This window comes from Pseudophryne corroboree, chromosome 9, assembly GCF_028390025.1.
Source record: "Pseudophryne corroboree isolate aPseCor3 chromosome 9, aPseCor3.hap2, whole genome shotgun sequence".
Classification (NCBI taxonomy): domain Eukaryota; kingdom Metazoa; phylum Chordata; class Amphibia; order Anura; family Myobatrachidae; genus Pseudophryne; species Pseudophryne corroboree.
This window is the reverse complement of record NC_086452.1, coordinates 318,372,295-318,385,960: the sequence shown is the minus strand read 5'-3', so window position 1 is coordinate 318,385,960 and position 13,666 is coordinate 318,372,295. Positions and strand designations below refer to the sequence as shown.

At 46.9% G+C, this 13,666-nt stretch overlaps 1 protein-coding gene across 1 annotated transcript in view; it reads left to right on the top strand.

Moving 5' to 3' along the window:
* The window catches only part of ACO2 (aconitase 2), a 215,320-nt gene that overhangs the window by 139,489 nt on the left and 62,165 nt on the right, over window positions 1-13,666 (top strand). The gene's annotated exons all lie outside the window — the stretch shown is intronic.

Here is a 13,666-nt window from a genome sequence, read left to right as displayed (position 1 = left end):
TATTTGAACAAATTTGTGAAGGTATCCAAATTCTACTATATGATATCTCTGGACATGCAGGATGCTTACCTACATATACCTATTGCCATACCGCATCAGCAATATCTGCGGTTTGCTATTGGCAACCTACATATCCATTCCAGGCCTTGCCTTTTGGACTAACCACGACTCTGCGAATCTTCACCAAGGTCATGACTGCCTTTCTCTGCTGTCAGGGTACCTGGATCCTGCCGTATCTTGACGACTTGTTGATCCTGGCAAGCTCCCCAGAGGTTCTCCTGTCCTCTGGAACGGACAGTCCAATTCCTGCAAGCCCACGGGTGGCTCATCAACTGGAAGAAATCCTCACTGGTCCCTGCTCAGAGCATGGGGCACCTGGGGGCATTATTGTACACACACAACCAACGGTTGTTCTTGTCTCTGGAGTAGGTCCTGAAACTTAAGGACAAGATGCTATGCTTCCTATCTCTACCACGTGTCGATACACTCGGCGATGCAAGTACTAGGCCTCATGGTGTCTGCTTTTGACATGGTAGAGTACGCTCCATTTCATTCCCGCCCTCTGCAGCGGTTAATCCCATCCAAGTGGGATGGCCTGCCTCACCGCATCAGGTCTCACATGATTTCCGTGACTCCAGAAGTCCATCTGTCTCTGAGCTGGTTGCTCCAGGACCAACAATTGAGCGGGGGTCGTCCCTTCTGGATCTCCAACTGGGTCTTCCTAACGACAGATTCCAGTCTGCGAGGTTGGGGCACGGTGTTGGAGCAACACTCTTCAGGGTCGGTGGACCAGGGAGGAATCTCTCCTTCCGATAAACATTCTGGAGTTGTGGGCATTGTTCAATGCTCTGAAACTGGCCCTGCCTCTAGTACAGAACAGGCCTGTTCAAGTACAGGCGGACAATGCTACCACGGTGGCATACATAAATCATCAAGGCGGCACTCGAAGCCGCATGGCAATGATGGAAGTGTCAAAGATTCTTCTATGGGCGGAACGCCCTCTGCCAGCCATATCGGCAGTGTTCATTCCGGATGTCCTCAAGTGGGAAGCGGACTTCCTCAGTCGTCAGGACGTACATGCCGGAGAGTGGAGCCTTCATTGGGAAGTCTTTCAACTCCTAGTGGACAAGTGGGGCCTACCAGATGTAGACCTGTTGGCATCTCGACACAATCACAAGGTTCCAGTCTTCAGAGCAAGGACAAGGGATCCTCAAGCAGCGTTTGTGGACGCACTGGCAATTCCATGGAACTTTCGGTTGCCGTATGTGTTCCTTCCGGTGTCACTCCTGCCCAGGGTAATAAGGAAGTTCAAGCAAGGAGGATTACTACTTCTAATCGTTCCAGCGTGACACAGATGGCATTGGTTCTCAGACCTGCAGGGTCTCTCGATAGAGCATGTTCTTCTACTTCCGCAACGCCCAGACCTCCTCGTTTAGGGCTGTTGTGTCTACAAAGGTCTGGTTCGACTGGCTTTGACGGTGTGGCTCTTGAAGCTTCAGTTCTGAGGGCCAAAGGATTTTCTGAGGCGGTCATTCAAACTATGTTGAAAGCCGTAAACTGGCTTCGGCTCTGATTTTATTATAGGGTCTGGATTTCTTATTTCACCTGGTGTGCGGCTACGAATTATGATGCGTACAGGTTCAGTACTGCTAAACTTTTGGCTTTTCTGCAACAGGGCCTGGACTTAGGCCTTCCTCAAGGTTCCTATTTCAGCTTTGTCTGTATGGTTTCAGAAAAAAATTGCGACTCTGCCTGACGTTCATACTTTCACTCGGGGTGTTTTTACGGATTCAACATCCCTATGTTCCTCCTGTGGCTCCTTGGGATTTGTCTGTTCTGGATGCCCTACAAGAGTCTGCGTTTGAACCTCTTGAGTCTGTGGACCTTAAATGGCTTACACTTATATTATTTTTGCTGGCTATTGCTTCTGGTGGAAGGGTTTCAGACTTGGGTGCCTTATCCTGTCGGTCACCCTTTCTGATTTTTCACCGTGACCATGCGGTTCTTAGAACTCGCCCTGGTTTTCTACCTAAGGTGATGTAGTCTTTCCACCTTAACCAAGAGATTGTTGTTCCGCCCTTTATCTCTCCCGGTTTGTCTTCCAAAGAAAGGTCTTTTGGATGTGGTACGGGCTCTCTGTATATATGTGAAGAGATCCGGCTTCTTGGAGATCTGTTTCTTTGTCCTTTTTTGGTTTTCACAAACGTGGCTGGCCTGCGAATAAGCAGACCTTGGCCAGATGGATTAGAATGGCAATTGCAGAGGCTTATGTTCAGGCTGGACTTCCAGCTTCTGCTACCATCAAGGCCCATTCTACTGTCTGTTGGACCTTCCCTAGAACAGTTGTGCAAGGCGGCTACGTGGTCCTCTGTGAACACGTTCATCAGGTTCTATGCCTTTGATACTTCCGCCTCCCAGGATGCTTCCTTTGGACGCCGGGTTCTTGTGCCTGCTGCAGTGCGACCCCTCCCATGAGAAACTGCTGTAGGACATCCCCGATATTATTCCCTGTGGAATACCAGTGTACCCCGCTGCAGAAAAGGAGATTTATGTTAAGACTTACCATTGTTAAATCTTTCTGCGAGGTACACTGGATTCCATAGGGCACCCACCCGGGCGCACTTAGCTTCTTTGGGTTTGTATGGCATTAGCCGCTGGTACCTCCTCCTCCTCTTCCTCTCGTGAGAATTGGGTTATCTGTGGCTATTAACTACTGTAGTCTTTTACCTGCTACTGCATTGGACTGGTTAACAAAACAGAGCTCCAGTGCCTGGAGGCGGGGATATAGGGGGCGGTGCAGTGCATCCAGGGAACAGTCCTGTTGGTGCCTCTGATCAAGATCCAACTCTACACCCCAATGTTATTCCCTGTGGAATCCAGTGTACCTCGCAGAAAGATTTAACAATGGTAAGTCTTACCATATATCTCCTTTTTTCTTTGCCATCCGTTACCTGTCCCACCCTTTAGAAAGCCATTAGCACAAATCTCTTAAATTTATATATTGGGTGAGAATTAGACATAGGGAAAGCAGGGTCCTAGAGTTATCCACACCAAAGCATCACCATACAACCCTGATAATAGGCAGGAAAATACCATTACCAAGTGATTTTATCTTGATTTGGGGAAATACAGATCATTCCTGACACCATGTCCCCTACTATCAGGATTTTGAAGTAGACTATGACATCCTATTTTATATTACATATTAATATTTTACAAGTTTCTAATTGAGTAATACATGAATGTAAGAAAGTCAATTGATTTGGTATCCTTTGTAATTATTACAGTATATTACAACTTTACAAATAACCACTCATTATGTGGACTACACTATTGTCACTTTTACAGTTTTAAATTAACTAGTACTAGTTACAAGACCATCAAAATAACAGAACAGTAATGAGATTAGTCGTATGAGAATTGCACAATTCATTATATTCGCATCATGTTTAATGTGCCTCACTCGTATTTATATTATATGTGGCTGTATCTAGGTGTGAATGCGGATCATTTACTGCGATGCACGTGCGCCTTAGGAGCAGCAAAAGACACGGCCAGGCACGTGTGTGTGAAATAACAATAAAAAATAAATATAGAGATATAGAGATCTATCTATCTATCTATATCTCTCTCCAGAGGGCGCAAAATTGGACCAAAAAATTATGAATTCAGCGAGAAGCTTGAACTTAGAGTCCAGTAGAAGAACCCCTCGATTTCTTGGTGACATATTTTTCCTTCTCTTGATGTAAATATAAAATAGGGAGGAATCATGAAAAATACCCTCACCAAAAATATTCACCCAACAGACCAGGTCAAATGACCAATTAATGAAATTAATACCAAATGTTTATTTCCAGTTAAAACATAGATTTGGTATTTTAAAAACAGTTTCACATTAATAAATTCAGTACTGTATCACACATGACATGCAGTATTGTTTAAAAGAGATACAATGGTCAATGAACAAAAGCCAGTACTAGAGAGATTATTAGAGTTCCATCCTTAGTTTATTCAGGTGTGAGCTTAACGTGGAGAATTCCTCACATAGTTGGACAATGGACATGTGACTAAACCCCTACGTGTTTCGTCTTTTGACTTCTTCAGGGGTAAACCTCAATAGATTGATTCCTAACAAGTAAATGCCATAAATAAATATGCCAGATAACACCTTGATGTAATCTAACCATCAGGGCCAAAAAGTTTAACCTATGATAGTTGTGAAGATACCAGGGTCCAAATCACTCGGGCACGGTGGTACATGAAAAACCAACAGTGGTTTATTGAAAAGAATGGGTTATAAACGGCTCAGCACACCTGTGTAATCGGATTCCCACCGCAAACGCCTGACAGAACATTACTTATTAGTTTAGAACACAGGTTCTCAAACTCGGTCCTCAGGACCCCACACAGTGCATGTTTTGTAGGTCTCCTCATAGAATCGCAAGTGAAATAATTAGCTCCACCTGTGAACCTTTTAAAATGTGTCAATGAGTAATTAATACACCTGTGCACCTGCTGGGTTACCTGCAAAACATGCACTGTGTGGGGTCCTGAGGACCGAGTTTGAGAACCTCTGGTTTAGAAGCTCTCTTCAGCTCTCTGGGAAGCTTATAGCCCCAGAAGCTTCATATTGCAGGGGTATGTTTGACTTCTTTGTCTTTAGCATCTTACAGCATTTGAATACAATAAATATTCTAATCAAGGTGATTAAATCAGCCAGAGAGCCCCCCTGTCTGGTGAGCTCACTGTTGGACAATAGGGAGTAAAAAAAAAAAGGGAAAAAAGGGACAATGGTACCTTATGACTCGCCCTCTGACTGGTGTATGGAAAAAAAAATAGGAAACTAGGTCTAACAAAAATATATTATCTAAAGGATAATGGACAACATGGAACAGTTGCTTGTATGAACAATATTAAGGTTGTTTTAAACAATATTGGGTGAGCAGCAATGGACATGTTATGGAGAATGAACAAACGGATGAATTGAATGGATATGGGGATAAAAAGTAAATTTTTGACACGGGAAGTGAGTCATAGCTATATTCATTGTCAGACCTCTTATTTCCTCACAATAGTTTAATACCAGAGATCCCCTTTTTGTGGAGTCAGACCAGATTCTCAATATTCTAAATTCTTGAGTCATTCAAAGTGGTGTACAAGGACAGCAAACACCATATACTACTTTGGTTTCATTAATCCTCATAGCATTAGTATTATCCCATGTTTAGATCACCAAATGTGTAGTGATCTCTGGCTGTATATATTTTTTTTTATGATTTCTCTTGCGTCATAGAGGATACTGGGGTTCCATTTAGTACCATGAGGTATAGACTGATACACAAGGAGCCATGGGCACTTTAAGAATTTGATAGTGTGGGCTGGCTCCTCCCCTCTATTCCCCTCCTACCAGACTCCGTTTAGAAAATATGCCCGGAAGAGCCGGTCACGCTGAAGGAAGCTACTGAAGTTTTCTGCATTTATTTTCTCTGTTATTTTCAGGCAGGGCTGGTTGGCACCAGTCTGCCTGCTTCGTGGGACTTAGGTGGGGGGGGGGGGGGAACGGCCCAACCTCTCGAAGGGTTACTGGTCCCGTTCCCCACTGACAGGACACTGAGCTCCTGAGGGAACTATTCGCGAGCCCTACCATGGCTAGCCTACATTTCCGCAGCATGCCGCCACCCCAAACAGAGCCTCAGCCTGTATCAAAAAAGCGAGAAGACCGTGTGCCATTGAAGGGGCGGGGCTTCACTATGAGAGGACCCAGCAGCTCTCCAGCGCCATTTTCCCTCTGCAGTGGACACAGACGCTGACTGACTGGGACGCGCAGCTCCTCTGGTGTGACTCCAGATTACCTCAGTGCTACCAGGAGGTCATAGCAGGGGGGGAGCGACTATTTGTGTACTAAGTCCCCTACCAAGAAGACTTATTCAGCTTCTAAGTTAGTCCTTTCGGAAGGCCAAGTTCAAGGGCAAATCCAGAGGTGCTTCTACGTCCTCCAGCAGCGCAAGAGGTAAACCAGCAACTGCAGGTGCTCAGGAACAGAGCTCAGGCTCTGCTTCCTTAAAGACTTCAGCATGATGGTGGACCGCAATGGCTGGAAAGCTGTCAGGTGGGAGCCCGCCTACAATTCTTCAGTCAGATCTGGTCAAATTCGTGCCAGGATCCCTGGGTCGTAGATCTTATTTTCCAGGGCTACAGACTGGAGTTCCAAAAGCTCACAGATTCTTCAAATCAGGCTTGCCAGTTTCACAACAGGCAAGTATTACTTTACAGCATGCCATCCAAAAACTGGTACGGACTAAGGTCATTGTTTAAGTTCCACCTCATCTGCTTAACAAGGGGTACTACTCCAACTTGTTTGTAGTACCGAAACAGGACGGTTTGGTAAGACCGATTCTGAGCCTCAAGTCTTTGAACCCGAGTGTTCAAATTCAAGGTGTAGTCTCTGAGAGCGGTAATCTCAGGTCTGGATGAGGGGGGAATTTCATATCAAGGATGCGTACCTTCACATTCCGATTTGGCCGCCTCATCGGGCTTATCTACGGTTTGCATAGCAGGACTGTCACTACCAGTTCCAGGCCCTGCCATTTGATCTCTCCACGGCACTGAGGGTGTTCACAAAGGTGATGGCAGAGATGATGTTTATACTCTGCAAACAGGGAGTGAACATAATTCCGTACCTGGACGATGTCCTGATAAAAGCACTGTCCAGGGAAAGGTTGCTGGACATTCCTGGGAATGATACTGGACAAGAAGTTGCAGAAAGTGTTACTTCCGTTGGAGATAGCATTGGTAATCCAGTCGATGATTCCGGATGTCCTGAAGCCAACCCGGGTGTCTGCATGTGTGCATTCTCTTTCTGGGGAAAATGGTGGCCTCTTACGAGGCTCTTCAATACAGAAGGTTTCATGCATGACCCTTCCAGCTCGATCTTTTGGACAAATGGTCTGGATCGCATGTTCATATGCACCAGAGGATCAGTCTGTCGCCAAAAGCCAGGATCTCCCTTCTGTGGTGGCTACAGACTTCTCACCTCGACGAGGTTTGGAATTCGGAACTGGATTCTGTTAACCACAGATACAAGCCTCAGAGGTTGGGGAGCAGTCACTCGGGGTCCAGTTTCAAGGAAGAAGGTCAAGTCAGGAAGTCATAACTCACGGCCATATACAACGCCCTTCTGCAGACCTCACATCTTCAAGATCGGGTCATTCAGGTCCATTCGGACAATGTGACGGGAGTGACGTACATAAACACAGGGTGGAACGAAAAGCAGATCAGCAGTGTCAGAGGTGTCAAGAATTCTCCTCTGGGCAGAAAAACGCTGTGGCGTTGTCAGCAGTCTTCATTCCTGGAGTAGACAACTGGGAAGCAGACTTCCCCAGAAGACATGACATGCACCCGGTGGAGTGGGGCCTTCACCTGGAAGTGTTCAGGTGCTTGACAAGTCGATGGATATCCACACATCGACATGATGGCCTCTCGTCTCAACAAGAAGCTCAAGCGGTATTATTCCAGGTCAAGAGACCCACAGGCAGTGGCAGTGGACGCCTTGACAACTCCATAAATTCTAAAGAGAATAAAAAGGGAAAGGGTTCAAGCAATATTCATTGCTCCAGACTGACCAAGAAGGGCCTGGTACGTGGCCCTTCTGTAGATGCTCCTCGAGGATCCGTGGCCTCTACCTCTAAGCGAGGATCTTCTGCAACAGGGCCCATTCGTCTTTCAGGACTTACAGCGGCTACGTTTGACGGCATGGAATTTGAATGGCTGATTTTAGCCAGGAGAGGGATCCCTCACAAGGTTATCCCAACTTTGATCCAAACCAGGAAGGGGGTAACGTCAAAACATTACCATCGTATCTGGAAGAAGTACGTCTCTTGGTGTAAGAGCAGACAATATTCTGCTGTGGAATTTCACTTTGAACAAATCCTGCTTATTCTGCAGGCAGGCGTGGATGTGGGCCTGTGTCTGGGCTCCATAAAAGTCTAGATTTCGGCCGTGTCCATTTTCTTTCAGAAACAATTTTGGCTTCTCTTCCCGAAGTCCTTATGTTCTTGAAAGGTTTTCTGCACATCCAACCTCCCTTTGTGCCTCCTACGGCACCTTGGGATCTCAATATGGTGCTGCAGTTCCTCCAATCGGACTGGTTTGAACAGTTACAGGAGGTGGATGTAAAATATCTTACGTGGAAGACCCTCACACTGTTGGCCTTTGCTTCAGCAAGACGCGTGTCGGAGCTGGGGGCTTTATTTCACAAAAGTCTCTTTAATTTTCCATGAGGACAGATCTGAACTCGGAACTCGTCAGCAATTTCTTCTGAAAGTGGTGTCCGGATTTCACATCAATCAACCTATTGTGGTTCCGGTTGTCACCGACACCTCTGCTACTACAAAGTCTTTGGATGTTGTGAGGGCTTTGTAGGTGTATGTAAAGCGAACAGCTCGTCCACAGAAAATCTGACTCTGTTCTTTATGATCCTAATAAAATTGGGTGACCCGCTTCAAAGTAGTCCATTGCACGTTGTATCAGGCTTACTATTCAGCATGTTTATTCCACAGCAGGTTTGCGGTGTCCAAAATCTGTACAGGTTCACTCTACTAGGTCGGTGGGTTCTTCCTGGGCAGCTGCTCGGGGTGTGTCTGCATTATAGCTCTGCCGAGCAGCTACTTGGTCAGGTTAGAACACGTTTGCTGAGTTCTACAAGTTCGATACTTTGACCAAACTGAACTTCCTCCGAGGCCAATCAGTTCTGCAGGAATTTCGGCACTCTCCCACCCGGTTTGGTAGCTTTGGTACATCCCCATGGTACTAAATGGACCCCAGTATCCTCTAGGACGTAAGAGAAAATAGGATTTGGTTAGCTTGGCTTTCCGTGTGTGTTTTCTGAATCTCCCCACTATCCTTATCTATCCTTCTCTCAAAATATGTCCGTCTCCTCTGGCACAGTTTCCTAGATTGAGTCTGGTAGGAGGGGCATAGAGGGAGGAGCCAGCCCACACTATCAAATTTTTAAAGTGCCCATGGCTCCTAGTAGACCTGTCTATACCCCATGGTACTAAATGGAACCCCAGTATTCTCTACGGACTACGAGAAACGGATTTACCGGCCCAAGTACCCTGGCACACTTGTAATGGTGTTGAGCAGGTACACAGGCAGCGGGAAGGAGGGTGGAGCTTGTTCTACACAAGCTCAGGCAGACTGCACTATTATTCTCCCTCTGCTCGTTTTACAGTTGGGAGATCTCTATGCACTGAAGATTCCCTGCTTACCCTGGACACTTTAACTGACTGGAGATGGAAGGACTCTTGGCATAAGGCTAATATTTACAGTGACTGGTAAGAGGGAAAGAGCTCTGTGGCTTAGAGTGTGCTCTCTCTACCTCTACCTGCCCTCCCTAACCCTTGTCTGCTTGCGTCGTGAGTGTGTGGCTGACTAGAATTGTCTTTGAATCTGGACAACAATGTCTGAAGGGCACAGCGCAGAAGACTTCAAGTGTCTTTTTTTTTTTTTTTGTATGCACCAAATGCAACAAAAAGATGCTGTAAGCATCTGACGGTTCTACTGTCTGTACTACCTGTGCACGGGACGAGGTACTTCAAGCGACTACTTCTGCGGAGGGATCAAACCCTCCTTGGGCTATGACCTTGGTGCAGGTTATGACAGATCTTAGGTCCGAATTGGCAGCTTCTTGCAAAGATAGTGAACTTGCGAGAGCTCATGATTCTGCGTTACCTTCTTTTCCTACAGAACCGGCCTGGGTAACAGACCTGGCTAAGTCAGTTGAAGGTCTAGTTAAGCGAATGGATTCCTCTACCAAGACACCACTACCAGTGGTCGAGCATACTAACAAGAAAAGCACTATTCTGGCTATTCTCCAGTCGGATGAATCAGATGAACGTAGAACCAAAGACTGGGAGGAAAAGGAGATCGATGACGTGTCGGATGGTGACGATCCAACGTAATGGGAAAAACGTGCAAGGGGTGGAAGCCCTTTATAAAGGCGGTTCGTCAAGTATTGATCTTTACGGAATCCCCTGATTCTTCCCTATTTGGAAACCGACGCAAGTCCATAGTGACTTTTCTCCTAAGCTGGACGAACTTTTTATCCGAGGCTTGGAAACACCCAGACAAAAGGGTTCCAGGTCCCAAAACTATTTCTTTCAACTTACCCTTTTCCAGCCACTGTGATTGAAAAATTGGAGCAACCCCCTCCGGTCGACTCGTTTCTCTCCAGATTGTCCAAGAAGACTGCTTTACCGGTATCGGGGGCGACCGCCTTAAAAGATCTATCAGATGGGAAGATGGAAACGACCTTGAAAACTATATATACAGCTGCAGGCGCCTTGCTTTGGCCGGATCTTGGGTAAACAAGGCAGTAGAACATTGGGCTGCCCTCCTGATTACGGAATTGGAAGCAGGAGTTCCAACTGAAGACGTAATTGTTCTTGCAGAACATATTAAAGAATCTGTGGCCTATTTGGAGGAAGCTTCGAAGGATATTGGTCAGGTGGGGGCACGGATTTCAGCCGCCGCTGTAGCGGCTCATCGAGCCCTCTGGCTGCGTTCCTGGCAGGCTGACGCAGAATCGGAAGCCTTACCGTTTACTGGACAGGTTCTTTTTGGAGACTAGCTAGACAAGCTAATGTCTCGGGCTACGGGTTGAAAATCCACCTTCCTGCCGTCCATAACGCCACCTCCTAAACGGACGTATTCGGGTCCTCTTTTCATTCCTTTCAAACCTCAACTTCCTTTCGACCTATGTCCGGGACTGCGGCTGGTCAGTCCAAAGGCGGACAAGGCTGAAGTAGTCAACAGACCACCACTTGTCGCCAAGATCCCAAACCTACTGAAAAGATGGGCTCCCTTCCCACCTGGAGTTTCCCATGGTGGGTGCTCATCTCTGGACTTTTCAGGAGGAGCTGGTGCGTGCCCTAGAGACCACACGTTTTTGCCTCACAGTTCTTTACCATCGCTGTCTTCCAGCTTCGAAGGATAAACAGATGGCTCTTCAGGGAGCGATCCAGTCCCTATTGGACTCAGCGGTGTTAATGCCTGTTCTAGGCCCTCAACAAATGAAGGGTTACTACTCAAACCTGTTTGTAGTTCCGAAGCCGGACAGCTCAGTAAGGCCCATCCTGAATCTGAAGTCCTTGAACCAATATCTCACTATCAATTCAAGATGGAGTACATCGGCTCAGTAATTGCGGGTCTAGAGCCAGGAGAGTTCATGATATCCCTGGACATAAAGGATGCGTACCTACACATCCCTGTTTGGGAACAACATCAAGAGTTCCTGAGATTTGCAATACAAGACCATTACCAATTCAAAGCACTTCCTTTCGGACTTTCTTCGGCTCCAAGAATGTTTACCAAGGTCATGACAGTCATGGTAGCACACCTTCATTCTCTCGGAGTGACGGTGGTACCATACCTGGACAATCTTTTACTAAAAGGGTTATCAGGAGAGACTCTTCAGGAGCATGCGTTGATCACTCACGAGGTTCTGCTACAACATGGGTGGATCCCCATTTTCAGGAAGTCCAATCTATTGCCATCCCAGCATATCCAGTTTCTGGGACTGATCATGGATACCAAACTACAGAAAGTATTCCTGCCGTAGGACAAGGCTCAGAGTATCAGACTGGTTTTGCTTTGCATTAGTCTCTTAGGGAAGATGGTTGCAGCCTATGAGACATTGCAATTCAGTTGGTTTCATTCTCTGCCTTTTTCAACTAGACCTCTTAACACCGTGTTCAGGGACCCATCTCCATGGGACGGTGCAATTAGCTCCAAGTACTCTAATATCTCTTCTCTGGTGGCTTCATCTGAACAACCTCATGGTGGGGAAGAGATTCGGTATATGGGTTTGGATCCTTGTCACTACCGATGCCAGTCTCAGAGGCTGGGTAGCAGTGATCCTCGAGTTTCACTTCCAAGGCAGATGGTCCGTGTAGGAACAATTACTACCCATAAATGTATTGGAACTGAGAGCGATCTTCAATAACGCTTCAGGAAGCAGTCCACCTACTTCAATCAAGGGCGGTACGAGTGCAATCTGACAATGCGACCGCAGTCTCATATCAACCACCAAGGCAGCACACAGTCGCATGGCCATGTGGGAGGTGGCTCGAATTCTGAGGTGGGACGAACGTCACGAGGTTCTATTATCGGCAGTTTTCAATCCAGGAGTCGACAACTGGGAAGCAGATTATCTCAGTCGTCAGGACCTTCACCCGGGGGAGTGAGCTGTCCACCATCAAGTGTTTCAACAGTTAGTTCAACGATTGGGTCACCCATGGGTAGATCTCATGGCCTCCCGCTTGAATCAACTGCCACGCTATGTATCCAGAACTCTGGATCCAGGTGCGGAAGCCGATAGCTTCTTGGCCGTACGATCTGGTGTATCTTTCTTCCGTTTTCCGCTTCTACCTCGAGTACTCAAACGGAGTCAACTTGGGTCATTCTAGTGGCCCCAAATTGTCCTCGGAGAGCTTGTTTTTCAGACATCCTCCAACTCCTTGTAGACCCGTGGCGGTTGTCTTGGTCCAAACTTACTACAGCAAGGGCCATTACTTCACCCAGATTTGATGCGGCTGCGTTTAACGGGATGGCTCTTGAAGCCTCTTAGGGAATAAGGGGATTCCTTCCTCAGTTAATCCTACCATGTTCAAGGTTCAGAAGCCTGTCACGGCCACCCATTACCACAGCATTTGGCGGACGTATGTCTTGGTGCACAGAGGATTTTAGACTAGCCGTGCTCTTGTTGGTTTTTACAAATTGGCTTGGATTCGGGGCTACGTCTAGGTTCACTCAAGGTTCAGGTATCAGAGTTGTCAATCTTTTTCCAGCAGAAATTGGGTGTCATTCTGGAAGTGCAAACCTTCTTACAAGGATTGTTGCGGTTGCAACTGCCATTTGTTCCACCTACAGCTCCGTGGGATCTCAGTCTGGTTCTTACAGTCCTCTGTATTTGAACCATTGGAAGATGTGGAGTTGAAGTTCCTTACTTGGAAAGCTGTTCTTCTTTTGGCCTTGGCCTCCGCTCGAAGGGTTTCTGATTCGGGTGCCTTATCGTGCAAGCCACCTTATCTTATCTTTTCATGAAGATCGTGCAGAACTTCGGATGCGCTCCGGGTTTCTGCCAAAAGTGGCTTCGGCATTTCACATTAACCAGCCAGTTGTGGTTCCTGCTTTAAAAGAGGACTCTGGAGAATCATCTTCTTGCGGATGTTGTCCGGATGCTTAGTATTTGGCTCGGACAGCGCACTTGCGGGAAACAGATGCCTTGTTTGTACTGTAGGATGTGGTCAAGTGAGGTTGGCCAGCCTCCAAGCTAACTTTGGCAAGATGGATTAAGTTGGCCTTTCGACAAGCCTATTTGAACTCCGCCCGCCGGCCTCCAGTTATTCTGGCGCACTCCACTTGGTCTGTTGGTCCATCATGGGCCACAAGTTGTGGTGTCTTTCTGTCTCAACTTTGCTGTGCAGCTACTTGGTCTATGGTTACTACCTTTGTTCGGTTTTACAAGTTTGATACGTTTGCTGCCTCCGCTTCGCGGTTTGGTTGGCTTGTTTTGCAGATTCCTCAGTGCTCTCCTGCCCACAGGGACAGATTTGGGCCATCCCCAGTGTCTTCAGCCTCCAGTGTCCCCTAGTGGATGCCAGAG